This window comes from Oryctolagus cuniculus, chromosome 17 (genome assembly GCF_051225735.1).
Source record: "Oryctolagus cuniculus isolate XC-2025 breed Fujian yellow rabbit chromosome 17, ASM5122573v1, whole genome shotgun sequence".
NCBI lineage: Eukaryota > Metazoa > Chordata > Mammalia > Lagomorpha > Leporidae > Oryctolagus > Oryctolagus cuniculus.
Genome location: NC_142883.1, coordinates 66,899,598 through 66,918,557, shown reverse-complemented (window position 1 = coordinate 66,918,557; position 18,960 = coordinate 66,899,598). Strand labels below are relative to the sequence as shown.

General features: G+C 47.5%; 1 non-coding gene and 1 pseudogene across 1 annotated transcript in view; one reads left to right on the top strand and one right to left on the bottom strand.

Moving 5' to 3' along the window:
- The window catches only part of LOC100347036 (uncharacterized), an 876,288-nt gene that overhangs the window by 185,888 nt on the left and 671,440 nt on the right, over window positions 1–18,960 (top strand). The window lies entirely within an intron of this gene.
- Window positions 17,204–18,829, bottom strand: LOC149121335 (deoxyhypusine hydroxylase pseudogene; annotated as a pseudogene).

Here is an 18,960-nt window from a genome sequence, read left to right as displayed (position 1 = left end):
AGATATTGGAACAGGCGAAGAATGCCTGGAGACGACCCCAGAGGCATGGGTAATCAAAGATAAATTAAACAAATGGGATTACCTCAAATCAAAGAGTTTCTTTACAGCAAAGGAAACAGTCAGGAAAGTGAAGAGGCAACCAACAGAATGGGAGATGTTATTCACAAACTACACAACAGATAAAGGATTAACAACTAGAATCTATAAAATGATCAAAAAACACCACAGAATCAAAACAAAGAACCCAAGGACCTTAAAAGACATTTTTCAAAAGAGGAAATCCAAATGGCCAACAGGCACATGAAAAAATGCTCAGGATCCCTAGCCATCAAGGAAATGCAGATCAAAACCATAATGAGGTTTCACCTCACCCCGGTTAGAATGGCTCACATACAGAAATCTACCAACAACAGATGCTGGCGAGGATGTGGGGAAAAAGGGACACTAACCCACTGTTGGTGGGAATGCAAACTGGTCAAGCCACTATGGAAGTCAGTCTGGAGATTCCTCAGAAACCTGAATATAGCACTACCACAGGACCCAGCCATCCCACTCCTTGGAATTTACCCAAATGGAATTAAAGGGGAGAAAAAAAGAGCCATTTGCCCCTCAATATTTGCTGCAGCTCAATTCACAATAGCTAAAACATGGAATCAACCTAAATGTCCATCAATGGATGACTGGATAAAGAAACTATGGGATATGTACTCTATGGAACACTATACAGCAGTAAAAAACAATGAAATCTGGGCATTTACAACAAAAAGGAGGAATCTGGAAAACATCATGCTGAGTGAAATAAGCCAGTCCAAAATGGACAAATATCATATGTTCTCTCTGATCGATGGCAACTAAATGAGCCTCTAAAACGATACCCATTGAAGTGAAATGGACACTATGAGAGACAATGACATGATCAGCCCTTGTCTAGACTGTTGAGGAACAACTTACTATTTTATTCCTTTTAGTATTTTTGTTGTTGTTGCTCTGTTTGTTCTACATAAGACCACTGGTTGAGCTCTGTAATCAATGCACAATCATTCTTGGGTGTTTAAAATTAACAGAAAAGTGATCTCTGTTAAACATGGGAGTGGGAAGATGTATAGGTCGGCACATGCTCACTCAGACTTGCCTCCAATGGTGAAACGAGAGATGTGCCAGGGGATTTCAACTCAATCTTATCAAGGAGGCAGGTACCAATGCCAGCACACTTGGTAAAGTGATAAGTATAAGTACACAACCGATCAAAAAGATAGGGTAAGTGTGGAAGAGATATCACAAATAAGACCAGTGTAAACAAATAATGAAGGATAGAATTAAAAGGGAGAGAATGACCCTGCGGGGGAAGCACGACACACAGCAGACTCATAGAATGGCAAACACCCAAAACAGCACTCCTGCCTCAGAATCAACCCTTGGGACATTTGGATCTGGCTAAAAAGTCCATGAGAGTCTCACAGGCATAGAAAGCCATTACATGATGGCAAAAAACAATCTAAATGAAAGATCCTGGTGAACAAGACCCCAGCAGAAGGAACAAGCCATCAAGGAGAGAGGCGCCTTTCTCTGAAGGGAGGAAGGAACCTCCACTGTGATATGGCCTTACTAAACAAGTTCAGAGTTGGTGAACTCAAGGGGCTTCCATAGCCTAGACAGCTCATAGCAAGAGTCTCGGGTGATCGCTGATGTCATAAATAAGAGTGCCATTTGTTAAGTCAACAATGGGAGTCACTGGGTACATGATCCCCATGTAGGATCTCTGTCCTTAATGTGTTTTACTATGAAACTTAAAAACAACACTACTAGTCAAACAATACCCTATACCTTGTGCGGTTGTGTGAGTGCAGCCTATTGAAATCCTTGCTTAGTATATACGAAGTTGATCTTCTGTATATTAAGGTAATTGAAAATGAAACTCGATAAGGGGGGGGGGATGGGAGAGGGAGTGGGAGAACGGAGGAGGGCCGGGGGAGTGAGGGAGGTTGGGGGGAAGCCACAACAATACAAAAGTTGCACTTTGTAAATTCACATTTATTAAATAAAAAAAAGAAAAAAAAACAGTAAAAAACAGTGATTGTTACAACTCATTCTTAAATAACAATCCATAGCACTGAAAGACAAACCAGGTCTCTAGAATCAATCTCATATTCTGTGATTCAAAAAATTGACTAAGACAGTTACGTTGTACATGCTCACACACAACTCAATTACTTATTAGCACTAGCTTTCACTCCTCAAGCAGAAGCAGTAATTACTGGCCTCTGCCCTAAAATAAAAGCATCACTAGCCATTTCCTCCCTCAAGATGCATCTTTGATAGTAGTTATTGAAAGTATTTGCCTATTTATTAAGCATTAGCCCTAGCCATCCAATTAACATTGATAAAAAGAAGCAAAAATGTCCCTATATGATCTTCAACTATGATTACCAGAAGCCCATGTAGAGGCCTCTATTGCCAAGTCAATATTCTAGGAGGCTATGGCATAATATGAGCCACTACAATCTTAGATCCCTTAAACAGACTACAGAGCCTATTCACTTTTGAGGATCCCTATGAGGAAAATCATAACAAGCTCCATCTCGCTCTGTCAAACACATCTGGAATCACTAATCACTTTTTCATTAGTGAGCCACATTAACATTGATAATTGTGAGAGTTCTTATTCAAACATCATGAAAATTTACAAGATCTACAGCTCTAACACTGGCCCATGGCCTAATAACATCAATATTATTTTGTCTTGCAAACTCTATCACAGGCAAACTTCACTCTGGCCAAGGACTACAAAACAATTTCACCTCTAGCAGCAGCATGATGAACCCTTAGCAAACCTAACTCACTCAGCCTCAGGGCCAATCATTAATTTAATCAGGTGGCTCTTCACATAGTCATCATTCTCATGGTCCAAACTTACTACCATCCTAACAGAGACTAACCGGTGAATTAACACTGAACTCCGTCTACCTCCTAATCACAACACCACAAGGAAAATTTATATATCATATCAATAATATCCCTCTTTGATTCACATCAAGAAATAACTCATTCTTCATCACCTTCTTCCCTACTATCACCCAATCCTCAAATCATTTTAGGACACATATTTTTTTTTTATCTTTTATTTAATGAATATAAATTTCCAAAGTACGACTCATGGGTTACAATGGCTTCCCCCCCCATACCGTCCCTCCCACCAACAACCCTCCCCTTTCCCACTCCCTCTCCCCTTCATTCACATCAAGATTCATTTTCGATTATCTTAATATACAGAAGATCAGCTTAGTATACCTTAAGTAAGTATTTCAACAGTTTGCTCCCACACAGAAACATAAAGTGAAAAATAATAGATGATTTTTTTTAAATGATGATGAAATCAGATCAGACCTATTGTCATGTTTAATCCCAGTGAGAGTCAAGTTGGGAGTTGATAATTTCTTTCTTTCTTTTTTTTTTTTTTTTAACAGAAGATCAGTTTAGTGTACATTAAGTAAAGATTTCAGTCGTTTGCACCCCCATAGAAACACAAAGTGAAATATACTGTTTGAGTACTCGTTATAGCATTAAGCCTCAGTGTACAGCACGTTAAGGACCGAGATCCTACATGAGGAGTAAGTGCACAGTGACTCCTGTTGTTGACTTTACCAATTGACACTCCTGTTTATGGCATCAGTAATCTCCCTATGCACCAGTTATGAGTTTCCAAGGCTATGGAAGCCCCTTGAGTTCTCCGACTCTTATCTTGTTTAGACACGGTCATAGTCAAAGTGGAGGTTCTCTCCTCCCTTCAGAGAAAGGCACCTCCCTCTTTGAAGACCTGTTCTTTCCACTGGGATCTCACTCACAGAGATCTTTTGCCAGAGTGTCTTGGCTTTCCATGCCTGAAATACTCTCATGGGCTTTTCAGCCAGATCCGAGTGCCTTTAGGGCTGATTCTGAGGCCAGAGTGCTATTTAGGACATCCACCATTCTATGAGTCTGCTGAGTATCTCACTTCCCATGTTGGATCACTCTCCCCTTTATTTATTCTATCGGTTGGTGTTAGCAGATACTAGACTTGTTTATGTGCTCCCTTTGACTCTTAGTCCTTTCATTATGATCAATTGTGAACTGAAATTGATCACTTGGAGTAGTGAGATGGCATTGGCACATGCCACCTTGATGGGATTGAATTGGAATCCCCTGGTATGTTTCCAACTCTACCAATTGGGGCAAGTCAGCCCGAGCATGTCCCAAATTATACATCTCTTCCCTCTCTTATTCCCACTCTTATGTTTAACAGGGATCACATTTCAGTTAATTTTCAACACTTAAGAATAACTGTGTGATAATTACAGAATTAAACCAGTCATATTAAGTAGAACAGACAAAAAAAAAATACTATGAGGGATAATGTATTAAGTTGTCCATTAGCAGTCAGAGCTATGCTGATCAAGTCACCATTTCTCATAGTGTCCATTTCACTTCAGGAGGTTTCCTTTTTGGTGTTCAGTCAGTTGTCACCGATCAGGGAGAACATATGGTATTTGTCCCTTTGGGACTGGCTTACTTCACTCAGCATGATGTGTTCCAGATTCCTCCATTTTGTTGCAAATGACTGGATTTCGTTGTTTCTTACTGCGGTATAGTACTCTAAAGAATACATATCCCATAATTTCTTTATCCAGTCTACCGTTGATGGGCATTTAGGTTGGTTCCAGGTCTTGGCTATTGTGAATTGTGCTGCAATAAACATTAGGGTGCAGACCGCTTTTTTGTTTATCAATTTAAACTCCTTTGGGTAAATTCCAAGGAGTGGGATGGCTGGGTCGAATGGTAGGGTTATATTCAGGTTTCTGAGGAATCTCCAGACTGATTTCCATAGTGGCTTGACCAGTTTGCATTCCCACCAACAGTGGGTTAGTGTCCCTTTTTCCCCACATCCTCGCCAGCATCTGTTGTTGGTAGATTTCTGTATGTGAGCCATTCTAACCGGGGTGAGGTGAAACCTCATTGTGCTTTTGATTTGCATTTCCCTGATTGCTAGTGACCTTGAACATTTTTTCATGTGCCTGTTGGCCATTTGGATTTCCTCTTTTGAAAAATGTCTATTGAGGTCCTTGGCCCATCTCTTAAGTGGGTTGTTGGTTTTGTTTTTGTGGAGTTTCTTGATCTCTTTGTAGATTCTGGTTATTAACCCTTTATCTGTTGCATAGTTTGCAAATATTTTTTCCCATTCTGTCGGTTGTCTCTTCACTCTCCTGACTGTTTCTTTTGCAGTACAGAAACTTCTCAATTTGATGCAATCCCAATAGTTGATTTTGGCTTTGACTGTCTGTGCCTCCCGGGTCTTTTCCAGAAATTCTTTGCCTGTGCCAATATCTTGAAGGGTTTCTCCAATGTTCTCTAATAACTTAATGGTGTCAGGACGAAGATTTAGGTCTTTAATCCACGTTGAGTGGATTTTTGTGTAAGGTGTAAGGTAGGGGTCTTGCTTCATGATTCTGCACGTGGAAATCCAGTTTTCCCAGCACCATTTATTGAATAGACTGTCCTTGCTCCAGGAATTAGTTTTAGATCCTTGATCAAATATAAGTTGGCTGTAGATGTTTGGGTTGATTTCTGGTGTTTCAATTCTGTTCCATTGGTCTATCCATCTGTTTCTGTACCAGTACCATGCTGTTTTGATTACAACTGCCCTGTAGTATGTCCTGAAGTCTGGTATTGTGATGCCTCCGGCTTTGTTTTTGTTGTACAAGATTGCTTTAGCTATTCGAGGTCTCTTGTGCCTCCATATGAATTTCAGCATCATTTTTTCTAGATCTGCGAAGAATGTCTTTGGTATCTTGATTGGGATTGCATCGAATCTATAAATTGCTTTTGGGAGAATGGACATTTTGATGATGTTGATTCTTCCAATCCATGAGCATGGAAGATTTTTCCATTTTTTGGTATCCTCTTCTATTTCTTTCTTTAAGGTTTTGTAATTTTCATCGTAGAGATCTTTAACGTCCTTGGTTAAGTTTATTCCAAGGTATTTGATTGTTTTTGTAGCTATTGTGAATGGGATTGACCTTAGCAGCTCTTTCTCAGTCATGGCATTGCTTGTGTATACAAAGGCTGTTGATTTTTGTGCATTGATTTTATATCCTGCCACTTTGCCAAACTCCTCTATGAGTTCCAATAGTCTCTTAGTAGAGTTCTTTGGATCCTCTAAGTACAGAATCATATCGTCTGCAAAGAGGGATAGTTTGACTTCTTCCTTCTTGATTTGTATTCCTTTGATTTCTTTTTCTTGTCTGATGGCTCTGGCTAAAACTTCCAGAACTATGTTAAATAGCAGTGGTGAGAGTGGGCATCCCTGCCTGGTGCCAGATTTCAGTGGAAATGCTTCCAACTTTTCCCCATTCAATAGGATGCTGGCTGTGGGTTTTTTATAAATTGCTTTGATTATATTGAGGAATGTTCCTTCTATACCCAATTTGCTTAGAGTTTTCATCATGAAAGGGTGTTGAATTTTATCAAATGCTTTCTCTGCATCAATTGAGATAATCATATGGTTTTTCTTCTGCAGTCTGTTAATGTGGTGAATCACATTGATTGATTTGCGAATGTTGAACCATCCCTGCATACCAGGGATGAATCCCACTTGGTCTGGGTGGATGATTTTCCTGATGTGTTGTTGTATTCTATTGGCCAGAATTTTATTGAGGATTTTTGCGTCTATGTTCATCAGGGATATTGGTCTGTAATTTTCTTTCAGTGCTGCATCTTTCTCTGGCTTAGGGATTAAGGTGATGCTGGCTTCATAGAAAGAATTTGGGAGGATTCCCTCTTTTTCGATTGTTCTGAATAGTTTGAGAAGAAATGGGATTAGTTCTTCTTTAAATGTCTGGTAGAATTCAGCGGTGAATCCATCTGGTCCTGGGCTTTTCTTTGTTGGGAGGGCCTTTATTACTGTTTCAATTTCTGTTTCAGTTATGGGTCTATTTAGGTTTTCGATGTCTTCATGGTTCAATTTAGGTAGGTTGCATGTGTCCAGGAATCTATCCATTTCTGATAGGTTTTCCTGTTTGCTGGCGTACAGGTCCTTGTAGTAATTTCTGATGATTCTTTTTATTTCTGTGGTGTCTGTTGTTACGTTTCCTTTTTCATCTCTGATTTTATTGATTTGGGTCTTTTCTCTTCTTTTTTTAGTTAGTTGGGCCAATGGGGTGTCAATTTTGTTTATTTTTTCAAAAAACCAGCTTCTCGCTTGGCTGATTTTTTGTAATGTTTTTTTGGATTCAATCCTATTAATTTCTTCTCTGGTTTTAATTATTTCTCTTCTCCTACTAGATTTGGGTTTGGTTTGCTGCAGTTTTTCTAGGTCCTTGAGGTGCGCTGAAAGCTCATTTATTTGGTACCTTTCCAATTTCTTGGTATAGGCACCTATTGCTATAAATTTGCCTCTCAATACTGCTTTTGCTGTATCCCATAAGTTTTGATATGTTGTGTTGTTGTCTTCATTTACTTCCAGAAAGTTTTTGATTTCTCTTTTGATTTCTTGAATGACCCAGTGTTCATTCAGGAGCATGTTGTTCAGTCTCCATGTGTTTGCATACTTTCTGGGGTTTCCTGAGTTGCTAATTTCCAGCTTCATCCCGCTGTGGTCTGAGAAGCTGCATGGTATGATTCTAATTCTTTTAAATTTGCTGAGACTTGCTTTATGGCCTAGTATGTGGTCAATCCTAGAGAAGGTTCCATGCGCTGCTGAGAAGAATGTGAAGTCTGTAGATGTAGGGTTGAAAGTTCTGTATATATCTGTTAGATCCATTTGGGCTATAGTGTCATTTAAATCTGCTGTTTCCTTGTTGATCTTCTGTCCGGATGATCTGTCTATTTCTGAGAGTGGAGTATTGAAGTCCCCCAGTACTATTGTATTGGAATCTAAATCTCCCTTTAAGTCCCTTAACATATCTTTTAAATAGACCGGTGCCCTGTAATTAGGTGCATATACATTTATAATAGTTACATCTTCCTGTTGAATTGAACCCTTAATCATTATATAGTGTCCCTCTTTGTCTCTCTTAACAGTTTTTGTATTAAAGTTTATTTTGTCTGATATTAATATGGCTACACCTGCTTTTTTTTGGTTTCTGTTGGCATGGAATATCTTTTTCCAACCTTTCACTTTCAGTCTGCATGCCTCTTTGTTAGAGAGATGTGTTTCTTGTAGGCAACAAATAGTTGGGTTGTGTTCTGTGAGCCAGTCAGCTAAACGGTGTCTTTTAACTGAAGAATTCAGACCATTAATGTTCAATGTGACTATTGATACGAAGTGACTTTGCCCTGCCATTTTCCCGGAAATATTTTCTAGTATATGCTTTGAGCTTCCCATGCTCTTTTACTGGTAGGTGTTCTTCCCTTCCCTTCTTTCATATTGATGGCTGTGTTTCTGTGTTTCTGAGTGTAGCACATCTTTAAGTATCTTTTGCAGGGCCGGACGAGTGGCCACAAAGTCTTTCAATTTCTGTTTGCTATGAAAGGTCTTTATTTCACCTTCATTCACAAATGAGAGCTTGGCAGGATATAATATTCTGGGCTGGCAATTTTTCTCTCTTAGCACCTGTGCTATGTCTCGCCATTCCCTCCTAGCTTGTAGGGTTTCTGATGAGAAGTCAGCTGTGAGTCTGATTGGAGATCCTCTGAGAGTAATCTGACGTTTCTCTCTTGCACATTTTAGGATCTTTTCTTTATGTTTCACTGTGGTAAGTTTAATTACCACGTGTCGTGGTGAGGATCTCTTTTGGTCATGTTTATTGGGGGTTCTATGAGCTTCCTGTACTAGGATATCTCTGTCCTTCTCCAAACCTGGAAAGTTCTCTGCTAGTATCTCACTAAAAAGGCCTTCCAATCCTTTCTCTCTCTCCATGCCTTCAGGAACTCCTAGAACTCGAATGTTGGTTTTTTTGATAGTATCCTGTAGATTCCCAACAATATTTTTTAGATTTCTAATTTCCTCTTCTTTTCTTTGGTTTGACTGTATGTTTTCCTGTGCTCTATCTTCTAAGTCCGATATTCTCTCTTCTGCTTCACCCATTCTGTTTTTAAGGCTTTCTAATGTGTTTGTCATTTGATCTATTGAGCTCTTCATTTCATTTTGATTTCTCTTCACTATAACACTTTCCTGTTCTACTAGTTTCTGAGTTTCATTTTGACTCTTCCTTAAAATTTCGTTTTCACGAGAGAGATTTTCAATCTTGTCCATTAAGGATTTCTGTAGTTCAAGGATTTGCTTTTGAAAACTTCTAAATGTTCTTATCATAAATTTTTTGAAATCCGTATCTTGCATTTCTTCTATCTCATCATCTTCATACTCTTGGCTTGGGGTGTTTTGCTTATTTGGAGGCATCATAGTGTCATCGTTGATCTTGCTCCCTCTATTTCTGTGTTTGTTACTCGGCATAGTTAATTCTTCTTGCGTCACTGTGCGTTTTTTTTTTTCTTTTCTTTTTTTTTTTTTTTATTTATACTGTGTCCGTGTTAAGTGGACTGCCTGCTGTTGGAGGAGCCTTGGAGGCTTGAGATGGGTGCGGCCTGAGAGCTCTGCCTGGTTCTTCCAGGTTAAGGGTGTGCAAAGGTGACACCCTCAGGTTATGCGTGGTAAATCTCTCTTTTTATTTATTTATTTATTTTATTTATTCAGGGGGTAAGTAACACCGCAGGGCACGGCTGTGCAGAATTGATGGTATTTAGCTTCCAGTCTTTGGCTCCTCTGGACTCCCACTGGGTTGCCTAGGCTACTGAATTGTAGTGACTCAGTTCCTTAGCTCTCCCCCATTGATATGTAAATCCAGAGCGCAGGCCTGCTCTTTGTCTCTTGGGAATTCTAGCCTTCCAGCCTTGTAACCTTTGCAAGGTTAGGGGGAAGAGAAACCCCGAAGCTTTTTTTTTTCCTTCTTTCCGGTAGTGAGTTTGCTGCACTTTCCGGCCCCCCTCTAGATTCTGACCCCCGTTTCCCCACCAATGTCTCGGGTTATTGAGCTCACCTCCCCTTCCAGCGCCGATGTGTGGAGTGTCCCAAGTCTCCCCGCTGTTGTCTGTGTGGCATGCACTCCCCTTGGAGCACTGGGGCTTCTGCGGCTCCGTCCCGCGACTTGGCTTCCGCGCGGTGGGCGACCTTGATCTCCCAGTAGGTCCTCCGATTCACGATTCCCGTGCAATTTTTTCCTGGTTCTTTTTTCTGCGGCTACCGTAACTCCCCTTTTATTAAACTAAATTTTCCCGGACTATCGGTGCGCGCCCTCACTATTCCGCCATCTTGGCTCCGCCCCGGTAAATAGGGACACATACTTTTTTTTAAAGATTTTATTTATTTTGAGAGGTAGAGTTACAGACAGTGAGAGGAACAGAGAGAAAGGTCTTCCGTCCATGGTTCATTCCCCAAATGGCTGCAATGGCCAGAGCTTCACCGATCCAAAGCCAGGAGCCAGGTGCTTCTTCCTGGTCTGCCATATGGGTGCAGGGGCCCAAAGACTTGGGCCATCCTCTACTGCTTTCCCATGCCACAGCAGAGAGCTGGATTGGAAGAGGAGCAGCCAGGACTAGAACCAGCGCCCATATGGGATGCCGGTTCTGCAGGCGGAGGATTAACCTACTGCACCAGCGCGCCAGCCCCAGGGCACATACATTTTAAACAGAGTTTAAAGACAACATTAGGTTATGAATGTAAAAACAGAAACTTAAGTTTCCTTATTCACTAAAGTATGCAAAAACCACTAACTCATGCTCGGAAATATAATACGACTTGCTTAATTTATAAAGGATAGAAATAATCCATTGGTTTTAGGAACCAAGAAATTAGTGTAACTCCAACTAAAACTAATCTATTTTCTTCCTCTATAACTTGACTAATTATAGTAACAGGCACCAATATTTATGAGGAAATTGCTTTTTAAATCTCTAATGTGCCTTATTTATTTAATTTTATTTGAGAAACAGGGCCACATTCCTATCTGCTAGTTCACTACCAACATGTGTGGTGCCAAAAATTCCACGTGGGTGGCAGCCACTCAACTACTGCTGTTTCCCAAGATATGCATTAGTGGGCAGAGTCAGAAGCCAGAGTCAGGTCTCATGCTCGGGTATTCCAACATGGGACACGGACATCTGAACCAGCATTGTAACCTCCTGCTGAAATACTGGACCTGTACTGGGGGTAACTTAGGAATTTTCCATGCGGGATGTATGTTTAAAAACACATAGTATACATAGGGGTCAATATGATCTGTGTTTTCAGGGATCGCTAGGGGGTCTTAGAATTTGACCTCCAGAGAGAGGGGAGGGCAGCTCGGATTTCTTATCCTGAAGTGAAAACTAGTAGGAATCACAACCCTAAAGCCTGGGAATAACACCAGACACACCCCAAGGCGAGCCCTGGATGGCAGGAGGATTCCCAGCACGGGGCGGGCATTGTGACCCCAACAGAAGAACGAGACCCAGCAGGGGACACCCCCCACCACCATATAGGTGCTTCCTCTGGGGTCCACCTGACCACACTAGGACCCTCAGTGCGCACGCCCTGGGGGGACCGCCCGGACCCCGGGGCCACGAGGGGCCGCGCGGCTGCTCCACCTCCTTTCTCAGAGGCCGAGGCCGCCAGGCGGCGTCTCCACAAGAGCCCTGCCGGCCGGGGCTGTTCTGAGAGGAGCCACACGGACGCCGTCACGACCACGCACGCCCGGGGTCCTCGCTCTCCCTTCCCAGCTGCCCGCTCCAGGACGGCCTCAGGGCCCCAATGGCGCCGCTCTGGCCGCGGACACCAGAACTCGCTAGGCCTGAGGAGCCGGCGAGGAAGGCGCCGCGCGGACGCGGGAAAGTTCTCGGGCCCGGGCCGAACCTGCGCCCTCACCTGGCGCACGACCCGCGGGCCCGCCCTTCCTGCCAGTGTCCCCCGCTGCCGCTCGCCGCCTTGTCCGGGGATCAGGGCTGGAGCCGTGGACGCCCGTCAGGTAACCGCACAACCCCGGACAGAAACAGAAAGGCGGGCTTCCCGGAGAAAATGGCGGAGAGCGCGCAGCCCCTTTTATAGCCCTAGTAGTGGGGCGGGGACTCCTGGGAGACCGACTCTGATTGGACAACAAGCAAGGGCACCAACCAATCATAAAACGAATACTATAAAAAAGACAACCAGGAACCGGGAAGTGTTTGGCGGTGCTCAGGCCAAGCCGGCGACAGTGAAATGCAGTGTGGGACACAAAGTCGTGACTGTTGAAGCTCTTGACATTGATGGAACGTGAGGAGGGATGGGGGAGGGCGGCGAGCATTACCTGCAGGCTCTGTCTTCTGTGGCTCTGGAGGATGAAACCACAGCGGGAAAGATGGCGCAGAGGGGAAATCAGAATTTGTCCTTTGGCCGAGTGACTGTCAGGGGTTCCATAAGGACCCAGGTTCTCGGGGCCAGCATCTGACACAGGATAACCCCGTGCAAGGACGGAGGTGGTGGGGACTCCCCTGGCGGGGCTGAGCTGGGTGGAGTGGAGGAGCGCTGTGAGGGAGAGTGCAAAGAGGAGGTTGCGCTGGGGATGGATGGGTTAGGAGATCCTTTCTGTTCCTCATCAACCGTCTGGATATTTGTGCAGGGAACCCCAGGGGCCCTGGGGCCATTCAAACGACACAAAGCGGCTCACCTGTGCCTCTGCCCCTCACTAGAGGGAAGCAAGAACAGGTGTCAGCCTAAGGAACTTGGGGTTGCTCTGTGAGGTGGGGGTTGTAAATAAGGTGTAGGATACTGGAGACCAGGACTGACCCTGTGTGAGGGGGGCACTGGTTATGCAGGGGAGGAAGGGCAGGCAGGCAAGGGTGGGGAGGGGGGTCCTGGCCCGGGTGGAGGGTGGATTCTTTTGGGGGAGAGGTGATGCTTGATGCACAGACACGGGGTGTCCACATTGAGCTCAGCCCCAAGCTGAGCGACTTCTGAGCTTCTCTGTAATTCTGGAGAAGGAGATGCCCCAGCTCAGGCAGAGGGCAAATGAGTCATTTCAAGTTGTGATCCTGGAAGGGGGAGGGGGACAAGCACAGAGAACAAAGACGAAAATTCCTGAATGGTCACCGTCAGGACACTCAAGGTTCCTTTTACTACTTTGAACCTCAGGACTCCATCACCCACCTGACACCCTATCCTGCACCCAACAAATGAATGTCAGCTCTAACCCTCCGACAGGTACCCAGCCCCAGCCGCCCCCAGCCCTGTCCTATCCCTTCTGGCAGCTTAGGGTCTGGCCTCCGAGTCGCTCCTGCGGGTTATAGAGGCGGCCGCCAGGGAGCGCCCTGCACCCAGCGTGGAAGTCACCTGGCCACTGTGGATCTCAGGTTCGTGCGGGCGCACCTCCCGCGGGTCAGAAGCCCGGCCTTGTCGGGGTCCTGCCGGCTCCTTTCCACCTGTGCTACCTGGCAGCCGTGGGCAGGGCGGTGGTCCCCCGGGCAGCCGAAGGGGTCTCAGAAGCTCCAGGCACAGCCTCGCCCCCTGCCGCCTGGAGCACCAGGCACTGTGAGGCTCCCTGCAGCAGTCGCTCCCTGGCCGCTCCGCGCGCACCCCTGCTGCCCAGGCTCCCGGGGATCCGGAAATCCCTGAGGCCAGAATCCCTGTGCCGCCGTCGGCCGTATGTGGGCGCCTTCGTGGGGAGGACAGGTGTCCGCGTGTCCATCACAGCAGATTCAGCAGCAGTGACAGAGACCAACAAGGACGCCAACCGGGTTACCTGTGCGCCCAGCGCAGATCTGTGTCTGGAACCTCTGCACCCCACAGTATTCATAGACACTGGCATAACTCGCTTACAACGTAACTGTGCATCAGGATTTTCATTATCATGTAATTATTATTTTCATTGTGAGCACGCATGCACACACACGCACACCCCACGCCAGCTGCCCTGCGTGCATTCGGCTCCAGGTGCATGCACCTGCTGTGCCTGCGGAGATCTCAGCAGAGCAGAAGCGCCGCGGGACATTGGAATAACCCTCTGTCTCCTCATCAAGGCTTTGCGCTTCTCGAAGCCCCTCTCTCAGGTGGGCAGAGGGCATCCGTCCACCGCCGGGACACCCGCACCACCGGGCCGGGCCACGTGCGAACTTTGGGAGGGGCCCCAGGTGAGGCCCCACTTCCCCCTTGCGGGCGGCCGACAACACTTGTGTGTCCACATCGCGGCCGCCTGCCCTGCCCCTGGGGCGCACGGAGCGGGACTCAGAGACAGTGGAGGCCAACTCCATGCACGGGACCGCGCGGCTGCGGCAGAACCCGGGGCCGCCCCACGTGCTTCCAGGTTGGGCCCAGCAATGCGCAACCGAGGGCGCAGACTCGGAAACGTGTGGACTCCGCCAGCAGGCTCCCCATGCACACGCGCGGGAGCCCCCATTAACCACCCTGGTCCCCCTCACACGGAGCCCGGCCGCTGCCTCCCCCGGGGGAGAGACCCGGAATTGCACGCATCCTGGAAGACCCGATGCCGGAGTCCCGAGACGACCTAGGAGCCAGGAAATGGGGTCCACAGCCCCAGATCGAGTCCAATCTCCGGCGAACAGGTGTGGAGCTCAGTCTCTGGCATGGCTGGAGCGATCCTGTGGGTATTGCCGGGCTCCTGGAACTGCTCCCGGGCACTGTGATCCCAGCCCAGTGTTCTCCAGATTCCGAGCGCCGGAACGAAAAAATAGAAGCGTCCGCCAGGGGGCGACCGACAGCCCCGCCAAGTTGGGGAGACCCAGGCCCCAGGCGGGCAAGGGAGCAGCACTCCCGACACGGGCCCGTCTGCTCCACTCCACGCGACTGTCTCATCCCGGGTCGTCGAAGCTCCCTCCGACTCTGCCTTTCTAATAAATATTAATACAGAATTTTAAATACTGATAGAAACAAGCCTCACAAGCGTTGCAATAGGCGCAGTGAGGGGAATAGAGGCGGGGTCTGATGACCGGAAGTGATGCGGGGGCTCTGGGCAGCGCAGGACAGTCACACTAAATTCCATTTGTAGAAACTCTTGAGCTTTATTAAAAGGAAAACGTTAAGAAAGTTTCCAGCAATAAAAATTCATAAGTATTCCAATCAGAAAAGAGAATCCTGGGTTTTCAACACGAATTTTTATTTTAAAGATTTATTTGAAAGGCAGACGAGAAGAGAGAGAGAGACTGAGACCTTCCATCTGTTGGTTTATTCCCTTTATAGCCACAACGCTGGCAGGAGCCAGGAGCTTCTTCCGGGTCTCCCACGTGGGTGCAGGGGCCCAAGCCCTCGGACCATCCTCTGCTGCTCTCCCAGGCGCATTAGCAGGAGCTGGATCCGAAGCGGAGCAGCCGAGCCCTGATCCAGTGCTCACATGGAATGCAGGTGTCACCGTTGGTCCCTTTAGCCATAAATTTATTGGCGCTCTCAAGCAGAACTGGGGCCCCCCTGACCTGGCTCAGCTCTGACCTTGCGCTGGGTGGGTGGAGAGGGGGGCGTTGGAAGGGCAGTGTCTGCTGCTTCTTCCCTGCACAGGAACCTGCGGCTCTCCCTTAAATGCTGGGCAATGCTGAGCCGGGGATGGTCAAAGCCAGGGGACCTTTTGTCCTTTCTGTCTCCATCCGAGGTCAGCGCACATGCTCCCCTTCCCTGGACACAGCTTTTGCCCGCGCAGATCCAGAACCCGAAGGCTCTGGGAGGAGTCCCGGCTCCAGCCCATGTTTCCGTCTCTGACTCCTCGGTTCCCTGCCTTCCGCGTCCCTGACGCCCGTGGTTCCTGGTCTAAAACGCACCGCGTCGCGCATCCGTCTGTGGGCGGGTCCGTGACGGTTCTTGGGGCCACAAAGAGGGAACAAAGTGAGAAAAAATATGAAGGATGCAAATGAAAAATCGGGATGAAAGATGCTATCATGAGCATCAGGCAAACTTTAGCGCCAAGATCTAATGCGACACTAGGAAGAATTAAAATGTATGGAAAAACTTCACAACCCCAAATACAGAAACATAGAGGAATGCACTTGAGGCAAGAGAAAGAATGCCATAGAAAGGAGGAAGAGATGAGGATTCATCAACGTGAGATGGAAGAACAAATGAGACCCAAGAGAGGAAAGTTACAGTCATATGGGCTAAATGGGCCCAAGAGAAAGAGACGTGAGAATGGGAGGTGGAGGAGCAATGGACAGCGAAAGTCCCAGAAATTCCCACCTCCAGGTGGTGGTGGCGGCGGCACAGGTGACGAAGCTAACCCTGGAGTTCCGCAGCACCATGAGTGGTTCCGTGATGGGAAGCGGCATGCGCACTGAGCGCTTTGGGCAGGGAGGTGCGGGGCCTGTGGGTGGACAGGGTCCTAGAGGAATGGGGCCTGGAGCTCCAGCAGGATATGGTAGAGGGAGAGAAGAGTATGAAGACCCCAACAGAAAGCCCGATTTTAGACGTGACAGAGAGGCTTTCATTCCATTTGGTTTTGTCTTTTCTTGTTTAGATATCAATCTTTTAAATTCATGGATTTTAGTAAAAAAATCTTCCTTTTTATGGATGTTAGCAATTTATTGACCAAATATTTGTAAATGGTCTGTTTGGGCAGGTAAAATTATTTAATGTAGTGTCTGAAACAGGAGAGTATTTTTCCCCTTTTATTCCCATTTTAATCTTTTTAACTGTATAATGTTCCTGAAGTTATAGCAGTGTATGTGTGCCACTGAATTTCCAAAGTGTCCCAAGTTTTTTCCTGTGCTTCAAATAAATAAAAAATTAGTTATAATATTGACCTTCAACTTTTTCAAGTTTCTATGTACATTAGGCTAAAAGGTTCACTGGTGCTCGTGACTCCACCAGGTCCAGCCAGCGACCGCCTCCGCTCCCCTTTCCCCACCCTGAGGACCGAGTTCGAGGCCTCCCATCCCCGCTGTCCCATTCTGAGGGAAGCCTGAGCCACTGTAGCCCCAACTTCTCAGCAGCTCAGGCACAGCCCCCGGGTCCCCCCACAGGCCTCGTGCCTGGGAACTTTGCGCGGTGGAGCCCTGCGCTAGGCCCTCGGGGGCGCCAGGCGGATGCACAGGTCCCTGATTGGGTGGGGCGATCAGAGCGTCTGCACCCGGGGAGGCGCGGGAGCAGGCAGCAGAACCAGCACCGTCTGGGGGCGGGGCCTGGAACCTCTGGGGCGGAGCTGGAACCATCAGGGGCGTGTCCTGAGCCTTCCAGGGCGGGACTGGAACCCCTGGAGGCGGGGCTGCAACACCTGGGGGCGGGGCCGGCCTAGGACACGCCCGCCTGCAGCCGCTCCAGCCGGTCCGCCTACTGGGAGGCCGCCAGCGCTCCTCTGGAACACGTTCAGGGCCGCCCCGCAGCTCTCCCTCACCGCGCGCTCCGGGTCCGCCGCGTGGGCCCGCAGCGCCGCCAGGCAGGCGGGCTGGGCGATGGCGCCCAGGGCCTCGGCGCACTCGTGCCGCACCGTGGGGCTCTCGGCCCGGCGCGCCAGGGCGGCCGCTCGTGCTGCAGCTGGTCCGGCACGTAGTCCACCTCGTGGTGGACAGGGCGCGGCCTCCTCGCCGCCGGCGCTGCGCAGGGCGAACCGGGCGCAATAGCGGTCGAAGAGCGGCCATGCCTCGTCCAGCAGCGCCTCTCGCAGCCCCCACGTCGTGCTCCTCGGCGGGCAGCGCGGGGTCCACCGAGAGGTAGGGCCCGGCCGCAGGCTCCGCGCCGCGCTGCGGCCACTACAGACGCCCACGGCGAGCTGGCCCGTCTTGGCCACCGCGGTCATGGGTCCGTGGAATACGTCTTCAGGAGCTCCAGGACCTTGGGGTCCCCCAGGGCCCCCAGGGCCTCCCTGCAAAGAACGGCCCCAGAGCTCGCGGGGCCGGAAGCTGAGGGCTCAAGTGATTCACTGCAAGCCTGAGAGCATCTGGGCCTTTGAATGGCACCCGCGGTTTCCGGGAAATGTCAGTGCAGGCTCAGCTCTGCTTTCTACACATCCCTGCTCCTTGTTTACAAAGAAGACATGGACGCTGAAGGAGCTTCCTGCGTTGTCTGGTGTTACAGGGAGCAAGCTTTGGTGCTGAGTGTTTTTAAATGGCTATGAAAGCAAAACTGAATGGTGAGTCTTTTCATTCAGGGATATGCAATTAAGACTGGAATGAGTGTAAGACTATTGGTCTAGGGAGAAACTGGATTTGATTAAGTGGCTCTTTCACGGCCCCATGATCTATTCTTTGGATGTTTTTAAAAAGTGGAAAGGTCATTTTGCTGCATTTCCCCATTCTTGTTTTTAAGGAACAACAGATTCCAAACCCTACAAATGGCTTGTATTGAATTTTACATTTGAATTACAGATTGTTAAATATGAAAAAACACACAAGAACATTAAGCAAAACAAAATGGGTAAACTAACAGTGTAAAAGGTTGTCAAAGGTATGAGACAGCCCAAATTATCTCACAATGTTGGTGAGAGGTTAAAACAGTTCACTCTTACCAGCGCCGAGGCTCACTAGGCTAATCCTCCGCCTGGGGCGCCAGCACACCAGGTTCTAGTCCCGGTCCGGGCGCCGGATTCTGTCGGGGTTGTCCCTCTTCCAGGCCAGCTCTCTGCTATGGCCAGGGAGTGCAGTGGAGGATGGCCCAAGTCCTTGGGCCCTGCACCCCATGGGAGACCAGGATAAGCACCTGACTCCTGCCTTCAGATCAGCGCAGTGCGCTGGCCGCAACGTGCTGGCCTCAGCGGCCATTGGAGGGTGAACCAATGGCAAAAGGAAGACCTTTCTCTCTGTCTCTCTCTCACTGTCCACTCTGCCTGTAAAAAAATTTTTTAAAAAAGCAGTTCACTCTTTTTGGAAAAGGATCTTGTAGCTTCTAAAAATGTAAACCCAAACCTTCTGTAAAATCCATCTACCAATTATATTCCCTAGTATGTATTCCAGAGAAAGTTAAAAAAATACAGAAAGTCTTAGCACAAGTGCACATAGCAGTTTTGTTGATAACAGCCAAAAACTGGAAAGAGTCTAAGTTCTGGGAATATA